This window comes from Triticum urartu, chromosome 2 (assembly GCF_003073215.2).
Source record: "Triticum urartu cultivar G1812 chromosome 2, Tu2.1, whole genome shotgun sequence".
Classification (NCBI taxonomy): domain Eukaryota; kingdom Viridiplantae; phylum Streptophyta; class Magnoliopsida; order Poales; family Poaceae; genus Triticum; species Triticum urartu.
Window position 1 is genome coordinate 567,091,860 of NC_053023.1, and position 20,268 is coordinate 567,112,127.

Below are 20,268 nucleotides of genomic sequence, written 5' to 3' on the forward strand. Positions count from 1 at the left end.
GTCCTTCTAGAAAGGAAAAGAAAAAGAAAAATGATAGGACTTCACGTGCTCCTAGTGAACCTGAGATAGATAAACCTCCTGATAATGAAAATGAAGTTTCTATCTCAAATGCTGAAACTCAACCTGGTAATGAATACTTACCTAGTGATAATGAAAAAGATAATGATGAGGTTCATGAAGACACTCAACCAAATGATAAAGAACCAGATAATGATGTAGAGATAGAACCACCTATTGGTCTTGATAACCCACAACCTAAGAATAAAAGCTATGACAAAAGAGACTTCATTGCTAGAAAACACGGAAAAGAAAGAGAACCGTGGGTTCAAAAACCTATGCCTTTTCCACCCAAGTCAACTAAAAAAAGATGATGAAGAATTTGAACGCTTTGCTAAAATGCCGAGGCCAGTATTTTTGCGTACTTGCTTGACTGGCATCCTTAAAATGCCTCCTTATGCAAAGTATATGAAAGACATCATCACAAATAAGATAAAAAATACTGGAAGCTGAAATATCCACTATGCTTGCTAATTACACTTTTAAAGATGGAGTACCTAAAAAACTTGGAGATCCGGGAATACCAACTATACCTTGCTCTATAAAAAAGAATTATGTGAAAATTGCTTTGTGTGATTTAGGAGCTGGTGTTAGTGTTATGTCTTTATCTTTATATAAAAGACTTGACTTAAATAAACTCACACCTACTGAAATATCTTTGCAAATGGCTGACAAATCAACTGTCATACCTATCGGTATCTGTGAGGATGTGCCCGTTGTTGTTGCCAATGTTACTATTTTGACTGACTTTGTTATATATGAGATGCCCGAGGACGACAACATGTCGATTATCCTTGGTAGACCCTTCTTGAATACTACAGGGGCTGTTATTGATTGCAATAAAAGCAAGGTCACTTTTTATATCAATGGTAATGAGCATACGGTGCACTTTCCGAAGAAACAATTTCATGTGAATGGTATTAATGTTATTGAAAAATCTTCGACAATCACTATTGGAAGTTTTCAAATACCTCTACCTACTGTCAAAAAGAAATATGAAATGCTTATTGTTGGGGAAATGCATATCCCCATTGAGGTAACTTAGTGATTTACGGAAGTTCTTCGGTTTCATGCTAATCGAAAGTGGTTGTTAATAAGACCTGATCAACCTTATTAATGAATCATTTGTGAGCAGTATGAAGTTGATGAATTTAGTAGCACTACCTTCTGTCCCTATCTTTTGTTTTCTATTTTTATTAGTTAAATAAAATAAAATGCCATGCTTTGTCTATCTTTTGAATTTCCCGTGCAATAAAAAAATAACCCAAAAATAAAAGTTCTCTTTTACACGATTTTTTCTGAATATTTCTGAATTTCTGGTGCAAATAACATCAGAGGGAGGTGCACCAGGTGGGCACAACCCACCTGGGCGCGCCAGGACCCCCAGGCGCACCCTGGTGGGTTGTGGTCCCCACATGGCCCCCTCACTTATCTCTTTAGCCCACACCATCACTTACCTCTAGAAAAAATATCCATTGCTCTCTCTCCCATGTTCTTGAGCTCAAACCTGCGGATTTCGATCTCTTTGCTCGAAGCTCCCTTTCTGAAACTGTTTCGGGGGATTGTTGCTTGGTATGTGACTCCACCATTTGTCCAATTAGTTTTTGTTTTAGTTATTTATACTTTGAATAATTAGCTACTCTTGGTGCTGTTGTAGATGTGCTTGCATGTTGAATTCTTAGTGTTCTAAGTATTTTGAATGCTTGCTATGGCCTCTATGTATCCCTATGAGTAGTTGCTATCAATTTCATAAAGTTCTATTGACAAGTTTTTGTCACTCCAAAATTTTCATTTTCAGAAAATTGTACGGGAACATGAATATCTTCAGGAAGTTTGGCTCGAATAAGAACTCCAAGGGTGAAATTGGGGAGTCTTCTAACAGTGATCTCCACCCTCGAAGTTTGGCGGAGGTAAGGCCGCGCGAATGGTCGCACACCCTATTCCTGCAAGAGGCTGGAATTCTTCAGGAGTTCACACAATATGTTGCGAATGTAGGCCTCACCACTTAATTGCAGACGAGTGTGACCACCACCAAATCCTCACAAACATCTTTGTTCAGAGTTCTACTTTCCTGCCTAGAAATAATCCTCCTGAAGTGAGCTTTGATTTATATGCTGAAAACCATCAGATACCACTTACTGAATTTTGTGACATATGCATGATCCCTTCTGATGGGAGTTTAGCTGAGCCTAGACCGGCTGGGTTTGAGGCCTTTTATCGTACTTTCACAGTGGGAGATGAGAGAGGGGTGTCAGCCACCATGACTGTTAGCTTAAACTTTCCTGTTGTACATTATTTTGCTTTATTTGTTGTTAAGTGCCCGCTTGCTAGAAAGAAAGTAGGTGCGCTCAGTGCACCAGACTTTGCTATTTTACACTGAGCACTAGAGGGTCACAACACTTATAGCTTGGGAGCTATTGTGGCTCGTCGCCTCCATCTTAATAAATCACAGGGGGAAATACATGGTGGGGTTTTTGCTACTCGTTTGGCGGCTCATTTTGAGGTTGCAATACGCCCTCATGATTACCCTCTGACCAAGGTTTACCTAGACCGTGCAGCCATGGAACACCATCACTTTCTTGCACATGATCGTCCTGATATTGCCATTCCTGATAACCTGGTCTTTAGCGTTAAAACTCATGATGTTATCCCCTTGCTTGCACCTGCTTTGTTTGATTCTGCTGCCAGGGGCAAATACCGGATTATGCCTGCAGACATCATTGCCTACCGGAGCGCTCAGGCTGCCGCGGAGGCAGCACAGGAGGAGCCTCAACAGTGGGATGAGTGGATGCGTGCTCCTCAGGATCCCGACTACCCTCCAGGCTACTGATCGACTACCAACTTAGGCCAAAAGCCTAAGCTTGGGGGAGTACGTGTTTCTCACCGATATTACATTTATGTCTACATATCATTCTATTTGTCGGCGTTCACACTTTTTCATTGTATCATCCATGTTTAGATTTATTTTCTTACTTTCTTCTTGTGTGTTTGAAAAACTTTAGAAAACCCTAAAAAATAGTTGTAGTAATTTACCTTCTATGCATGCTTAGTATAGTATTAAAAAGAAAACCCAAAAAGATTTCCTTGTTCTTCTTCTGCTTGTTGGAGCTTTCCCGTGTAAATAGTTTTTCTCGTTTTTGCTTCTTATCTGCTTGTTGAAGAAAACAAAAACTCCAAAAATATTTCAGTGTGTTTCTCTGAAATTCTTTTCTTTTTATTCGAGTTGTACCAACGAGAAGACCATGATGAAAATGTTGAGCGGCTCTCATATGAACAATTGTTGAACTAATAAAGAGCACATTTTACCTTGTCTTCTCCCGTTGAATAAAATGTTTGCATATTCCAGCTTAGTCCATGGCACTCATGCACTATTATTATTTTTCATATCATTCGATCGTGCAAGTGAAAGGCAATAATGACGACATTCAATGAACTGGCCATGGCAGAGAGCAACTGGTATGAACTCGACTTGTTCTGTCTGTGTAAGTATGTTTAACCTAGTATCCATGCTTCAGCCCATTATGATTAAACATGTTTGCAATGACAATTAGAGATTATAGTTTCTCATGCCATGCATAAGTAGCTGGGAGTTGATAATGATTTATCTTGGATATCAACATAGCGTTAAAAAGATTGTGATGTAGTATGATGATATGGTATCGTCCTTGAGGGAGTCCTGGATTAGGGGGTGTCCGGATGGCCGAACTATACCTTCAGCCGGACTCCTGGACTATGAAGATACAAGATTGAAGACTTCGTCCCATGTCCGGAAGGGACTTTCCTTGGCGTGGAAGGCAAGCTTGGCGATATGGATATGTAGATCTCCTACCATTGTAACCGACTTTATGTAACCCTAACCCTCTCCGGTGTCTATATAAACCGGAGGGTTTTAGTCCGTAGGACAACATACAGAACAACAATCATACCATAGGCTAGCTTCTAGGGTTTAGCCTCTCCGATCTCGTGGTAGATCTACTCTTGTACTACCCATATCATCAATATTAATCAAGCAGGACGTAGGGTTTTACCTCCATCAAGAGGGCCCGAACCTGGGTAAAACTTCGTGTTCCTTGCCTCCTATTACCATCCGGCCTAGATGCACAGTTCGGGACCCCCTACCCGAGATCCGCCGGTTTTGACACCGACATTGGTGCTTTCATTGAGAGTTCCTCTGTGTCGTCGCCATCAGGAAGGATGCCTTGCCCCATCTTTAAAGACGGCACCATTGCTAAGGGAGCTTTGGCTGTCGGCCAAACCCTCTGGCTAGGTGGTTTTCTTATGACCGCCTGTTCGGCTTCTGCGCCGACGATGACCTCTCGAGCCATCGAAAACAATCTTCATGTCAGCTCGGAACTCGCCGAGCAGTTAGATCCAATGGAGCTCTCCTCCATAAACGAGCTCTTGGATCGCATCGCCGCCCTGGGAGTCGCTACAGATTACGAAGAGATTGGGCCTAAACCCGATCTGAGAGAGATTAACTCTCCCCAAGTCACCCATCACGTTGCCGTGGTAGAGGGACAGTGCGGCGACCCTTCATCTATCTTAAGGACTAGCTACGTCCGGATTCCCGATCCCTCCAAGCCGGATACCCGCGGAGGGGAGGATATCACTCAAGACCTGAACTTAGAGTCAGGCGACGGGCTGGATTCATTGGACAACATCCAGGAATCCAAATTTTTGAGTTCGGAAATTCCTCGGCCTCTGAGCCTCAGATTGGGTGAGGCTTCGGATTTAATTCCACCCACCCACCCAAACATAAGCGATCTATCCCAAATCAGGCAAGAGCCCGATGAAACAGTACATCATTACTGGGCCAGATTCCTCCTGGTTAGGAACAGGATAAGGGACTACCGCGAGGAAGACGCAATCTCAATATTCTGCAATAATTGCATGGACAAGGGAATCCTCAACGCCATAAGTCGCCGTGATATTACACGCTTCACTGACTTAGCATCCATTGTACGAAAGTACTGTGCGATGGAAAGCGCCTGGAAAACCGAAATAAAATTTTGGGACGATCCGGCCCTGAATACAAACCCAGTCAGAAATAAAAGGGTGCATCATCGCCAGACACCCGGGTCAAACACCAAAAAGCAAAAACCCTCTACAGGGCATGGAACCGTACTGGAAGGATGGCTTAATGGACCCTGTAAAATTCACAGTACAGAGGACGCCACACCAACTCACAGCCTTAGAGCATGTTGGATACTCCGGCAGGTGGCCAAAATTGGCGAAGATCTCCTAATTCCGGAGGCCACAGAAAGCCACCCCAGAGACACCAATACGGTATTAACAGTCTTCGAGACTTTTGCATCAAATAATATGCGAAAAAGGACACTCCGCAGCCTTGCCGAAGTCTACCAAGTAGCAACAATAAACCCATGGAGTGATAGGCTATTACCTTTAACGCCAGTGATGAACCTAAATTCCGAACAGCCCGAGCACCAGCCGCATTGGTCCTCAGTCCAATAGTGGACGGCTTTCGTCTTACCAAGGTACTCATGGACGGCGGCGGCGGATTGAACCTCATTTATGAGGAAACCCTTCAAAAAATGTAAATAGACTGGAACCGCATTGAGCGAAGCAGCACAACCTTTAGAGGAATAATCCCCAGTCGGGAAGCGCGCTGTACAGGAAAAATCACACTAGATCTGGTGTTCGGCACGCCGGACAATTACAGGTCCAAAGAGGTCACGTTCCATGTGGCTCCGTTCAGCAGCGGTTATCACGCTCTGCTAGGGCGGGAAGCATTTACAATCTTCCAAGCAATACCCCATTATGGGTACATGAAGCTCAAGATGCCCGGGCCTAACGGGATCATCACTCTCGCTAGTGATCCGGACATAGCACTCCGCGCCGAAAACAAGACAGCCGCACTGGCCCTCGAGGCACTATCCGAAGCCCTAGCGGCTGAGGAACTGACTGCGCTGCGCTCCATGGTGAATAGGGACGATGTGGTACTCGACAAAAGATCCAAGTCCACCTCCTTTAAACCGACGGACGAAATAGTCAAATTCCAGGTCCATCCAACGGACCCCAATAAAATAGCTTCCATCGGGGCACAGTTAAACCCTAATGTAGACGCCGCACTGCAAGAGTTCCTACGAGAGAACTGGGACATTTTTGCCTAGCACCCTTCAGACATGCCAGGAATCCCACGCAGGCTGGCCGAGCACAGCTTAAATATCCTACAAGGATTCAAACCTGTCAAACAAGCTCTTCGGCGTTTTTCCGAACCTAAGAGACAGGCGATGGGAGAGGAGCTAGCAAAGCTATTGGAGGCCGGATTCATCAGAGATAAAAACATCCGGACTGGCTAGCAAACCTGGTGATGGTACCAAAGAAGGACAAATCCTGGCGCCTGTGCGTTGATTTTAAAGACCTTAACAAGGCTTGCCCAAAGGATCCCTTCCCCCTCCCCCGCATCGATCAAATTATGGACGCTACCGCAGTACACGATTCGTTGTGTTTCCTCGACGCATATTCCGGCTACCATCAAATCAAGATGGCAGAATCAGACCAAGCCGCAACGACATTTATCACACCATACGGCCCATTCTGCTTCAACACAATGCCCTTCGGGCTCAAAAACGCCGGCGCAACATATCAGCGCATGATTCAGACTTGTCTGGCAAACCAGATCGGCAAAACAGTGGAGGCATATGTAGATGATGTGGTCGTCAAAACAAGACATGTCGAATCTCTAGTAGACGACTTGAGGCTCACATTTGATAACCTCCGAACATACGACATCAAGCTCAACCCGGAAAAATGCGTTTTTGGCGTCCCAGCCGGAAAGCTCTTGGGCTTCATTGTATCCGGTAGAGGAATTGAAGCAAATCCAGCCAAGATTCAAGCTCTGTCACAATTGGATATCCCAAAGGACCTCAAACAAATACCAAAGTTAACCAGATGCGTGGCAGCTCTAAGCCGCTTTATCTCCCGCTTGGGAGAAAAGGCCCTACCCACCAGGACGGATGCAGCCACGGCCGGACTCGATGAAATAAAAGCCATATTGGCAACAAACCCAGTCCTGGCCGCGCCAAACATTGGCGAACCAATGCTATTGTACATTGCAGCAGCACATCAGGTTGTAAGCACAGTGCTCGTCGTCAAACGAGAAACGGACGGACACAAATTCCCCCTTCAAAAGCCGGTCTATTATGTGTCCACTGTCCTCACTCCGTGCAAATAAAGGTACCCGCATTATCAAAAGATTGCGTACGCGGTATTCATGGCATCCCGGAAGCTACGACATTACTTTCAAGAGTGTTCAATAACAGTAGCCTCGGAAGTACCACTTAACGATATTATAAACAACCGTGACGCAACAGGCCGGATTGCAAAATGGGCCATTGAGCTCCTCCCGTTCGACATAACTTATAAGCCACGGCGAGCCATCAAGTCACAAGTTTTGGCCGACTTTGTCGCAGAATGGACGGAGGCCGAACTCCCTAAAGAGTACGACACATATTCAAATTGGATCATGCATTTCGACGGCTCCAAGATGTTGGCCGGACTAGGGGCTGGCGTCGTTTTGACATCCCCCATAGGAGACACAGTTCAATACGTACTCCAGATTATGTACACAGACTCCAACAATGCAGCCGAATATGAGGCCCTTTTACATGGTCTCCGGATGGCAGTATCCATGGGCAATCAACGCCTAGAGGTGCACGGGGACTCGAACCTCACAATGTCCCAAATAAATGGAGACTTCGATGCCAAGGATCCAAAAATGGCAGCTTACCGCAACGCCGTCCTAAAAATGTCAGCTCGGTTCAAAGGGCTTGAATTTCACCATATAGCCCGGGAAAATAATGAGGCGGTAGATGTCCTGGCACGCATCGGCGCAAAACGCGATGTAGTCCCCCCCAACATCTTCTTGGAAAGGCTGTTCAAGCCATCCATAGTATGGGAAGGGGAGCCGAACAATAACAGCCGGGACCCAACCGCACTGCCCGACACCGAACATTCCGACACAATCGGAGGCTCTGCCAATGAAATAACACCTTCAGCCCATGTAATAATGGCCGTCATCGCCCCGTGGACAGAACCATTCCTCGCCTACCTTACTAGGATGGAGCTCCCCGAGGACCAAAATGAGGCACGCTGCATAGTGCGGCAATCCAAAACCTACAAAGTCCACGAGGGAGATCTTTATAAGAAAAGCACTACCGGAGTCCTTCAAAGCTGCATCTCCGAAGAGGAAGGGCGGAACCTCCTGGCTAAAATTCACGCCGGACTCGGCGGTCATCATGCTGCAGCTCGGTCCCTCATAAGCAAGGCCTTCCATACAGGCTTTTATTGGCCGACGGCCCGGGCAGACGCCCAGGACTTAGTCCAACGATGCGCCGGCTGCCAACTCTTTGCAAACCAAAGCCATATGCCACCCACCGCCCTCCAAACTATCCCCATCACTTGGCCCTTCGCAGTCTGGGGGCTTGACATGGTTGGACCCCTTAAAGGTGGAACCCGCAAGCAAAAATACTTACTGGTCATGGTGGATAAGTTCACCAAATGGATAGAAGCCAAGCCTGTTAAGACGGCCGAATCCGGACCGGTGATAGACTTTATATCTGGGGTTGTACACCGTTACGGCGTCCCCCACAGCATCATCACAGATAACAGCACAAACTTTACGGCCGATGAGGTAAAACTCTGGTGCAAAAACAAGGGCATCAAGCTCGATTATGCTTCCGTCTATCACCCACAAACTAACGGCCAGGTCGGATGTGCAAATGGTCTTATCATGAGCGGCATCAAACCCAGATTAGTGCGGTCCCTCAAGGAATCTAACATGCACTGGGTAGAGGAGCTCGACTCCGTACTCTGGGGGCTGCGGATCACGCTGAATCGCACCACCGGATACACACCATTCTTTATGGTGTACGGCGCAGAGGCAGTTTTGCCTTGTGACATAATTCATGACTCACCTCGAGTGCGCATGTACGAAGAAAGAGAAGCCGAGCTCGATCGGCAGGACAGTTTGGACGCATTGGAGGAGGAGTGTGACGTGGCAAAAGCCTGTTCCGCATTCTATCAATAGCAGGCTCGAAGATACTAAAGCAGAGAAGTACGGGCCAAAAATTACAACGTTGGCGAATTAGTTCTAAGCCTGCCGGACAAGAAAAAGGACAAACTCAAGCCCAAGTGGGAAGGTCCCTTCATAATTGACCAAGTCCTGACTGGTGGAGCGTACCGCCTGCGAGATGCATCGGATAACCGACTCGAGCCGAACCCATGGAACGCAGCCCGTCTCCGAAGATTCTATGCCTAGCGTCGGACTCTGTGTTCGTCTCCTTCCTCTGTCCATTTTTTATATACTGTCTGTCTTACATTTCTCTCCTTCTCCCCTTCCTTTCTCTTATAGCCTTTAAAGGCTCATCAAATGACGTGCTATTCACACTCATTAAACCTAGGGGCTTCTTTTAATAGAAGCTTATTTATACGGGCTTCATGCCCAACACATGTGTTACACTTCCGCATGTACCTTTTTATTTCACCATTATATGCATCGATATGACTTAAGTTTTGGCCAAGCTGGGTTGCCCGGCTCCTGTGCTTACCCCTACGTTCCCGATTATTCGGCTAGGCGGTAAAGGGAGCACCTCTGCGATTGTTACTGCCGGATCAGCCAGATGTGTACCTCAGACTGGGTGAAGCCGAAAGCTAGCGTTCTTAAGGGAATATTCGGTCGGTGACCTAAAAGATGATCTTTTCACTTATTTATTTATGCGCCCCCAGATGCTTTTTCCCGCGTCTTTTTCGCAGAATGGGCATGCACTTTAGGGCATGCCTCCCAGGGAAAGGAACCCCTAACGGAACTATTCTCCCTGAAAGATGTTTCTTACTAACCATGTAATATAACATAACTGGTCGGGCACTTGTCTGTTCACGCACTAATGACCCCTACGCCTGGTCTCCATGCATTCTCTGGTTCTTATATAACCACATGGGAATTCGGACACACTCCGGACCGTCAGGTCCCGAGGCTGAAGCAAAAAGGTCGGCCATGACAAACGATCTACAATCCGGCTAGAAGGCATTATAAATGTTAATTAAATTACATAGTCATTCTGACTGATTGTATTCCTCTTCAATACCATCTAACAGGCTGTCTAATTTACAGTCCTACTGGGAATACTTTGCGGCCAATTCTACTTGGCCGTATACTAAGCTTACAGGGATCTCCTTCCCATCAGGCCCCACAGGACCGACCTCGGCCATGTGGTTGGGGTCAGCCTTTGTGTACCGCGTCTTCACCATGGCCCAGGCCTCCCTAGCGCCTTGACGGCAGGCCGATATCTTCCACAATCGGAAGTGCAGCCGTGCTCCCTTTAGCTTCTCCACAAGCTTTCCAAGACCTTCGGGCATGGAGATGGATGGCCACAAGGCCTGGGCGATGCCTTGCATCGCCTGCCGAACTCGCTCGAGCAGTTGCGAGAGCTCGGGAAGAAGGTCACCCGTAGAACCGGGCATCTCCTCTGCAGGACGACCTGTTAGCACACCTACAGACATTACTCTGTTAGTTGACTTCCCCGCCGAACTTTTTTTCAAAGGTTCGTTCAAGCACTTTTAAATATGCTGCGCCGAAGCCGCTGATTCTCCTTAACGGAGTCTGACAACTGGGCACGAACATCTTTCAGGTCGACGCCCAGCTTGGTGTTGGCATCTTGGAGATCGTTCTTCTCCCGCCTCACATTTGTCAGCACCTTCTCACCAGCCTTCAGCTGGCGTAGGAGTTGTTGCCTTTCCGGACTCAATCCGGCGCCATCTGCAATTTCATTTGTCAGATTCGCACCCATGTCGTGCTTCGCAAAATACTTATCTTTCGAAGTGTATATTACCGGAGGGGGTCTCCTTGGGCTCCCCTGCCGCGGCTAGTGCGGCCTCAAGTTGGGCTTTGCACTATTCCAGCTCCTGGGACAGTAGGGAATTCTTTTCTGTAAGAACCTGCATAACAAATGATCCTTAAATCAGTTATTCTAACTGTTTCAAGTCTCGGGGGCTACTGATATATATATATAATTACCAAAATTTTCTTACCCGTATGTCTTTTACATATTGCTCCATGGCTCTGGCTAGACCATTTTGAGCGGCACGGAGGTACGCATCTCCCGAATTGAAGGCATCTAATGCATCTCGGGAGAAACAAGTGTCGCGAAGAATTGTCCGGCGACGCCTGTGGTTCATGGCACTCTCCACCTCAGAGTTGGTGGCAGACAACCTGTCCACATCCTCCGTCGGAGGAGCGTCCGGTGCGCGCCTTGTGTTCACCTCCGCCTCCGGACCAGGCTTTGGAGCCTGGCTAGTGGAGGCGCGATTGGCAGCCTCTCCGGATATAGTCCGGCGAGGTCTCTTTGTCATGAGGAGAGCACGAGTGTTAATATGCCTTGAAGGTATAACACCTGGGATAAGGGGGCGCGCCATACCTTTGCGCTGACGCCTCGGTCCGGACTGCACCTCTTTTCTGCCCACGGGGCCCTGCGGCCCATCGTTGGCTTATCGCCGCAGGTTCGGCCTCCCGTCTCAAAAACCTCCCCTGCAAAGCTCGGTTGTAATCAAGAAACTAAAAACACGAGAGGGCGGACCCCTATTCGGGGTACTGGGACTTCGATCTCAGTTACCTGGGAGGCCGGGATTAGCCCTGGGTAATCGGCCGTAATGGACACCAAGGCGTTGTCCTTGCTCAATTGATGGAACACTCCATCAATTAGCTCCACAGATAAGTCCGGATCCTCTTGAGAGGCCGGGTCGAGGGACCGTCCTGGGTCCTCGGGTTGTGGAGGAGGGCTGTTTATTTCTTTAACAGCCTGGCGCAGTTCCTGCGTTAAAGTCGTTAGACTGAATATTTAACAATGGGAATATAAAACGGATGGGCAAGTAAACCACTTACCCAGCTTGGGGGATTGTACATAGAAAATCCACCCTGTGGGTTGATGCGGAGAAATTCCTCCTCTTCTCCCTTGTACAAGGCGGACAAGGTATTTGTTAGGGCCGCAGCCGAATCCGGTCCCTTACGGCCGTAACGGGTGGCTTCGTCCTCCCCATTGAAATCCCACATGGGGTGGCCTCTGTACTGTAGCGGCTGCACCCCTCGCATGATGCATGCGGCCATGACCCCGATCATGGTCAGTCCGGAATGAGCTAACAATCTTATCCGGCCCATCAGGTAACGGACGTCCTTGTCACTTTCCCTCTGAGGGCTCCGTGGATGCCAACTTAGGCGCTTCTTTAGTGGAGCACTGTCGAACTCAGGGAGGCCGATCCGGACAGGATCCGCCAGCGGGACGTCCTCTATGTAAAACCATTCCGAAGGCCAGTCCTCGGACGCCTTCTTTGGGGTTCCAGATAGATATCCGGTCCCGGCGATGCGCCACACTTCGGCTCCGCCCACTTGATATATCGACCCCTTCTGAGAACGGGGCACAAGGCAGAATAGCTCTTTCCACAGCCCGAAATGAGCCTCAACACCCAAAAACAGCTCGCAGAGGGCTACGAAACCCGCGATATGCAATACGGAGGCAGGCGTAAGATTGTGTAGCTGGAGGCCATAGAACTCCAGGAGCCCCCGGAGAAACAGATGGATTGGAAATCCGAGCCCTCTTATTAAATAAGGGATGAGGCATACCCGCTTTCCTTTGGAGGGATTAGGGGCACTCTCCGCTTGCTCTCCGCCATTATAGATGGCAAGACCGGCTCGAACCGGGACCATATAGGCCGGGGGGAGAAATCCCTTGGTCTGGAGCGTCACTAGCTCGCTATGCGGGATGGAGCATCTCTCCCAATATCCAGGCTGAGGGCTGGAAGGGCGAAAGGAGGAGTTGCGATGGCTGGCCATGGTGGTATGGACCTTTGTCGGATGCGCTCTGATGAACACTCGCGAAGGGGAGAAGGTGTGGTTTGGATCTAAATCCTCGTCCCCTTAAATGTGCGGCTCATTTATGCGGCTAGGGGTGTGGATGTAAAAACACTCAGACTTTTCATATTCATTTGACACGTGGGAGATGGCCATTATTGGGCATAGAAGCCAAGGAGCGCAACATTTACAAGAAACCGGACTTTATTCAACAGGTACACGGAATTTGCAGGAGAACCCGCCTTGCAATGCCGAAGACAATCTGCGCGCCGGACTCATCGTCATTGAAGCCTGGTTCAGGGGCTACTGAGGGAGTCCTGGATTAGGGGGTGTCCGGATGGCCGGACTATACCTTCAGCCGGACTCCTGGACTATGAAGATACAAGATTGAAGACTTCGTCCCGTGTCCGGAAGGGACTTTCCTTAGCGTGGAAGGCAAGCTTGGCGATACGGATATGTAGATCTCCAACCATTGTAACCGACTTTGTGTAACCCTAACCCTCTCCGGTGTCTATATAAACCGGAGGGTTTTAGTCCGTAGGACAACATATAGAACAACAATCATACCATAGGCTAGCTTCTAGGGTTTAGCCTCTCCGATCTCGTGGTAGATCTACTCTTGTACTACCCATATCATCAATATTAATCAAGCAGGACATAGGGTTTTACCTCCATCAAGAGGGCCCGAACCTGGGTAAAACTTCCTGTCCCTTGCCTCCTCTTACCATCCGGCCTAGACGCACAGTTCGGGACCCCCTACCCGAGATCCGCCGGTTTTGATACCGACAGTCCTCTGAATGTTTGAGTGGCTTGACTTGGCACATGTTTATGCATGTAGTTGAATCGAAACCAACATAGCCTCTATGATATTTATGTTCATGGTGTTCATATCCTACTCATGCTAGTGTCCAATGTTACTTACACATAATGCATGTTTATGATCGTTGTTGCTCTCTAGCTGGCCACTTCTCAATCTAAATTGCTAGCCTTCGCCTGTACTAAGTGGGAATTCTGCTTGCACATCAAAAACCTTGAACCCAAAGTTATTCCAGATGAGTCCACCATACCTACCTATATGCGGTATTGATACGTTTCCATCGTATCTACTTTTCCAAACACCTTTGCCCTTGTTTTGGAATCTAACTTGCATGATTTGAATGGAACTAGCCCGGACTGGCGCTGTTTTCAGCAGAATTGCCATGGTGTTATTTTTGTGCAGAAATAAAAGTTCTCGGAATGACCTGAAAATCAACAGAGAATATTTTTGGAATATATAAAAAATAGCGGCGAAAGAATCAAGGCCAGGGGGCCCAAACCCTGTCCATGAGGGTGGAGGGCGCGCCTACCCCCTGGGGCGCCTCCTGCCTCGTGGGCCCCCTGGTGCTCCACCGACCTCAACTCCAACTCTATATATTGATGTTCGGGGAGAAAAAAAATCAAAGAGAAGGATTCATCGCGTTTTACGATATGGAGCCATCGCCAAGCCCTAATCTCTCTCGGGAGGGCTGATCTGGAGTCCGTTCGGGGCTCCGCAGAGGGAAATCTGTTGCCATCGTCATCATCAACCTTCCTCCATCACAAATTTCATGATGCTCACCGTCGTGCGTGAGTAATTCCATCGTAGGATTGCTGGACGGTGATGGGTTGGATGAGATTTATCATGTAATCGAGTTAGTATTGTTCGGGTTTGATCCCTAGTATCCATTATGTTCTGAGATTGATGTTGCTATGACTTTGCTATGCTTAATGGTTGTCACTAGGGCTCGAGTGCCATGATTTCTGATCTGAACCTATTATGGTTTCATGAATATATGTGAGTTCTTGATCCTATCTTGCAAGTCTATAGTCACCTATTATGTGTTATGATCCGTTAACCCCAAAGTGACAATAATCGGGATACTTACCGGTGATGACCGTAGTTTGAGGAGTTCATGTATTCACTAAGTGTTAATGCTTTGGTCTGGTACTCTATTAAAAGGAGGTCCTAATATCCCTTAGTTTCCAATAGGACCCCGCTGCCACGGGAGGGTAGGACAAAAGATGTCATGCAAGTTCTTTTCCATAAGCACATATGACTATATTCGGAATACATGCCTACATTACATTGATGAACTGGAGCTAGTTCTGTGTCACCCTATGTTATAACTGTTGCATGAGGAATCACATCCGACATAATTATCCATCACTGATCCATTGCCTACGAGCTTTTCATATATTGATCTTTCCTTAGTTACTTTTCTGTTGCCACTGTTACAATCACTACAAAACCAATATTGTTACTTTTACCACCGTTACCGCTACTATCATATTACTTTGCTACTAAATACTTTGCTGCAGATATTAAGTCTTTTAGGTCCGGTTGAATTGACAACTCAACTGTTAATACTTGAGAATATTCTTTGGCTCCCCTTGTGTCGAATCAATAAATTTGGGTTGAATACTCTACCCTCGAAAACTGTTGTGATCCCCTATACTTCTGGGTTATCAAGACTATTTTCTGGCGCCGTTGCCGGGGGAGCATAACTCTATTCTTTGAGTCACTTGGGATTTGTATCTATTGATCACTATGAAGAACTTGAAAGATAAAAGAACCAACATTTTTACCTCAACTACGAGGGGAGGTAAGGAACTGCCATGTAGCTCTGCACTTGATTCACCATCTGTTATGAGTAAACTTGCGACACCTACACATGCCATTGATTCTGATAGGTCGCATGTTATTGATGACGCCACTTCTGCTTTGCATGATACTTATGATGAAACTACTTCTATGCTCAATAATACTGTGCCACTAGGTGAATTTCTTGATGAACAACTTGGTAGGGCTAGAGAGAATGAAATTATTGAAACCGATAATATTGATGAAAGTGATGATGAAGATTCTTCCCCTAGATATGAATTCTCTGTTGTGCCTGAGGGTTATGTTATGGATGAAGAAACTGCTAGAGACTTTCTAGCTTGCAATGATAGATATGATCTTAAGAAATTATTTGCTAAGTTGAAAGAAAAATCCTTGAATGCTAGAATGAAATATGACCCTACTTTTGCTACTTCACCTATCTGTATTTCCGATAAGGATTATGATTTCTCTGTCGACCCTGAGTTAATTACTTTGGTTGAATCTGATCCTTTCTATGGCTATGAATCTGAAACTGTTGTGGCACATCTTACTAAATTAAACGATATAGCCACCCTGTTCACTAATGATGAGAAAAATTGCTATTACTTTATCCTTAAGTTATTTCCATTCTCAATAAAGGGGGATGCTAAAACATGGTTTAATTCTCTTGATCCTGGTTGTGTGCGTAGTCCCTAGGATATGATTTATTACTTCTCTGCTAAATATTTCCCCGCTCATAAGAAACAAGCTGCCTTAAGGGAAATATATAACTTTGTGCAAATTGAAGAAGAGAGTCTCCCACAAGCTTGGGGGAGGCTTCTCCAATTACTTAATGATTTTCCTGATCATCCTCTCAAGAAAAATGAAATACTTGATATCTTGTATAATGGACTAACTGATGCTTCCAGAGACCACCTGGATAGTTGTGCTGGTTGTGTTTTCAGGGAAAGAACTGTTGATCAAGCTGAATTGCTATTGAATAACATGTTGAGTAATGAAAATAATTGGACACTTCCTGAACCAACTCCTAAGCCAACTCTGAAGAAAAGGGGTATTCTATTTCTCAGTCCCGAAGATATGCAAGAGGCAAAGAAATCTATGAAAGAAAAAGGTATTAAAGCTGAAGATGTTAAGAATTTACCACCTAATGAAGAAATACATGGTCTTGATAACCCAACACAGGCAGTAAAGGTAAATTCTCTCTATAGATTCGATGAAGGTGATATTCCTCGTAATATGTCTGCTAGTCAATGCTTAGATGAGTTTGATCATTTTCTTGTTAAACAAGAAAACTTCAATGCTTATGTTGGTAGACAATTAAAACGCAATGCTTATATGATTGAACACTTGAGTGATTATATGTCTAGAGTCAAAGGTGAGCTTAAAATTATTAGTAAACATGCTTTTATGGTTACCACTCAAGTAGAACAAGTACTTAAATATCAGAATGATTTGCTCAATGAATTAAATAATAAGAAAAATGATAATGTTGTTAGAGTTATGACTAGAGGAGGTAAGATGACTCAGGAACCTTTGTATCCTGAAGGCCACCCTAAGAGAATTGAGCAAGATTCTCATAGAACTAATGTTGATGCACCTAGTCCTTCTAAGAAGAAGCAGAATAAAAATGATAGGACTTTGCATGCTTCTAGTGAACCTGTTGTTGACACACCTGAGAATACCAATGATATTTCTATTTCTAGTGCTGAAACACAATCTGGTAATGAACATGAACCTAGTGATAATGTTAATGATGATGTTCATGTTGATGCTCAACCTAGCAATGACAACAATGTAGAGATTGAACCTGCTGTTGATCTTGATAACCCACAATCAAAGAATCAACGTTATGATAAGAGAGACTTCGTTGCTAGGAAGCACGGTAAAGAAAGAGAACCATGGGTTCAGAAACCCATGCCTTTTCCTCCTAAACCATCCAAGAAAAAGGATGATGAGGATTTTGAGCGCTTTTCTGAAATGATTAGACCTATCTTTTTGCGTATGCATTTGACTGATATGCTTAAAATGAATCCTTATGCTAAGTATTAAAGATATTGTTACAAATAAAATAAACATACCGGAAGCTGAAATTTCCACCATGATTGCTAATTACACTATTAAGGATGGAATACCAAAGAAACTAGGAGATCACGGAGTACCAACTATACCATGCTCCATTAAAAGAAACTATGTTAAAACTGCTTTACGTGATCTCGGAGCCGGTGTTAGTGTTATGCCTCTCTCTTTATATCGTAGACTTGATTTGAATAAGTTGACACCTACTGAAATATCTTTGCAAATGCCCAATAAATCAACTACAATACATGTTGGTATTTGTGAGGATGTGCCTATTGTGGTTGCAAACATTACTATTTTAACGGACTTTGTTATTCTTGATATTCCCGAGGATGATAGTATGTCTATTATTCTTGGTAGACCCTTTTTAATACTGCAGGGGCTGTTATTGATTGCAACAAAGGCAATGTCACTTTTCATGTTAACGCTAATGAGCATACAGTACACTTCCCGAGGAAACAACCTCAAGTCCACAGTATCAATTCTATTTGAAAAACTTCAACAATTACTATTGGAGGCTTTGAATTTCCTCTTCCTACTGTCAAGAAGAAATATGATATTCTTATTGTTGGGGATGTGCATATCCCCATTGAGGTAACCTAGTGTTATTCGAAAATTCTCCAGCTTCATGTTATTCGAAAAGAGTTTGTTAACAAGACTTGATCAACCTTGTTAGTGGATTCCTTTTGATGAGCATGAGATGGATGAAGTTAGAAAGCACAACTCTCTGTACCCTCCTTTTACTTTTTGTTATTTAGATTAAATAAAGCAAAAATAGTATTTTCTATTTGTTTTCTGAATTATCCTTGCAATAAAGAATACTCCGAAAATAAAAGCTCTCCAAATGTCCTGAAATTTTAATATGATTTTTTCTACAATATTTAAGAATTATTGGCACTGAGAACACACCAGGGGACCCACCATGTGCCCACGAGGATGGAGGGCGCGCCCTGCCCCCTGGGTGCGCCCCTGCCTCGTGGACCCCATGTGTGTCCCCTCCACTTATTCTTGCACCCACACACTTCGTCTTCCTCCAGAAAAAACCATCCACCAGCTCAAACCCGAGTTCTAGCTCATCTTGCTGCCATTTTCCATCTCCTTGCTCAAAGCTCCATTCACAAAACTTCTCTGGGGGATTGTTCTTCAGTATGTGACTCCTCCAATGGTCCAATTAGTTTTTGTTCTAGTTCTTTATTTATTGCAAATTTTTGCTGCTTAGGTGACCCTGTTCTTGAGCTTGCATGTCAAATTCATGTGGTCAAAAGTAGTTTTAATGCATGATATAGCCTCTAGGCACTTGTAGGAGTAGTTGCTATCAATTTTGTTGAGTTTGGTTCACTTTTATTTCGAGTCACTAAAAATTTCAGAAATTTTCAGAAAAATATGAAGAGATTTTTGAGGGGCTCTTCAAGCCGAAGCTCGAAGGATAAGCAAAGTGAAGAGAATAAGAAGCCCAAATATAATCTCCCTCGTACTGCGGAGGTTCGGCCGTGTGAATGGCCTTGTGATGGGTTCTTGAGAGAAGCCGGGATTTATGAAGATTTTTATTATTTGGCTGAGAATGCAGGCCACACCAACTTCCTCCACGACCAGCTCGGACAGTATCTCCTACTCACTAATACTTTTGTGCAAAATTTTCATTTCCATGCTAGGAAGTCGCCACCTTCTTTGGATTTTTATTTGTATGATGAGTATAAGGAGATGTCACTTTATGAATTTTGTGGGGTTTGCAAGTTGCCCTTTGAGGGCAGCATAGAGGACCACATCGTAATGATGTGGAAGGGTTTATTGATATGATCGTTGTAGGGGAGACGAGGAAGGTTTCCGATGCAAGAATTACTAGCATACATTTTCCTGTTCTACGTTACTTTGCAATATTTGTTAGTAGATGCTTACTTGGTCGTGGAAATTGTGGAAACCTTAGTGCCCCTGATATTGTTATTTTGCGCCATGCTTTGTTTCGTGATACCACTTTTAGTTTAGGCGCTATTGCTGCTAATCGGTTAAATCTGAACCGTACGAGGGGTCCCATCTTTGGAGGTATCTTTGCTTCGCGTCTTGCTTAATATTTTGAGATACCTATTAGACACTATGAGAAAGAGGAAAAGTTGCTGCCTCCTATTTTTCTAGATTATAATAGTATGTAGAACATGATTTTATTGTTAAGAATAAGAAGAAGATGCTTGACTATAGACTGATATTTGATAAGAATTACTTTGAGACTATTACCTTGCCTGCTCCCTCTTTGTTCAACATATTTTCAGGCACGTACCTTGTTTTGCCGGAGGCCATTCATGCATACCAGAGCCTGGCATCAGCTCCAGAGCCTGAGCCAGAGCCACCACTTGATCCTCACCGCCAGTATGTTTATCAGTGGGATTCGGAGGAGATCGCTAACCAGTGGCACCCTAAGGATCCATCTCAGTATGACCCCAGCTACAACTTTGGATTTCCACTAGGCCAGCCGTGGTTGTCGGTATCAAAACCGGCGGATCTCAGGTAGGGGGTCCCGAACTGTGCGTCTAGGATCGATGGTAACAGGAGACAAGGGACACGATGTTTACCCAGGTTCGGGCCCTCTCTATGGAGGTAATACCCTACTTCCTGCTTGATTGATCTTGATGAATATGAATATTACAAGAGTTGATCTACC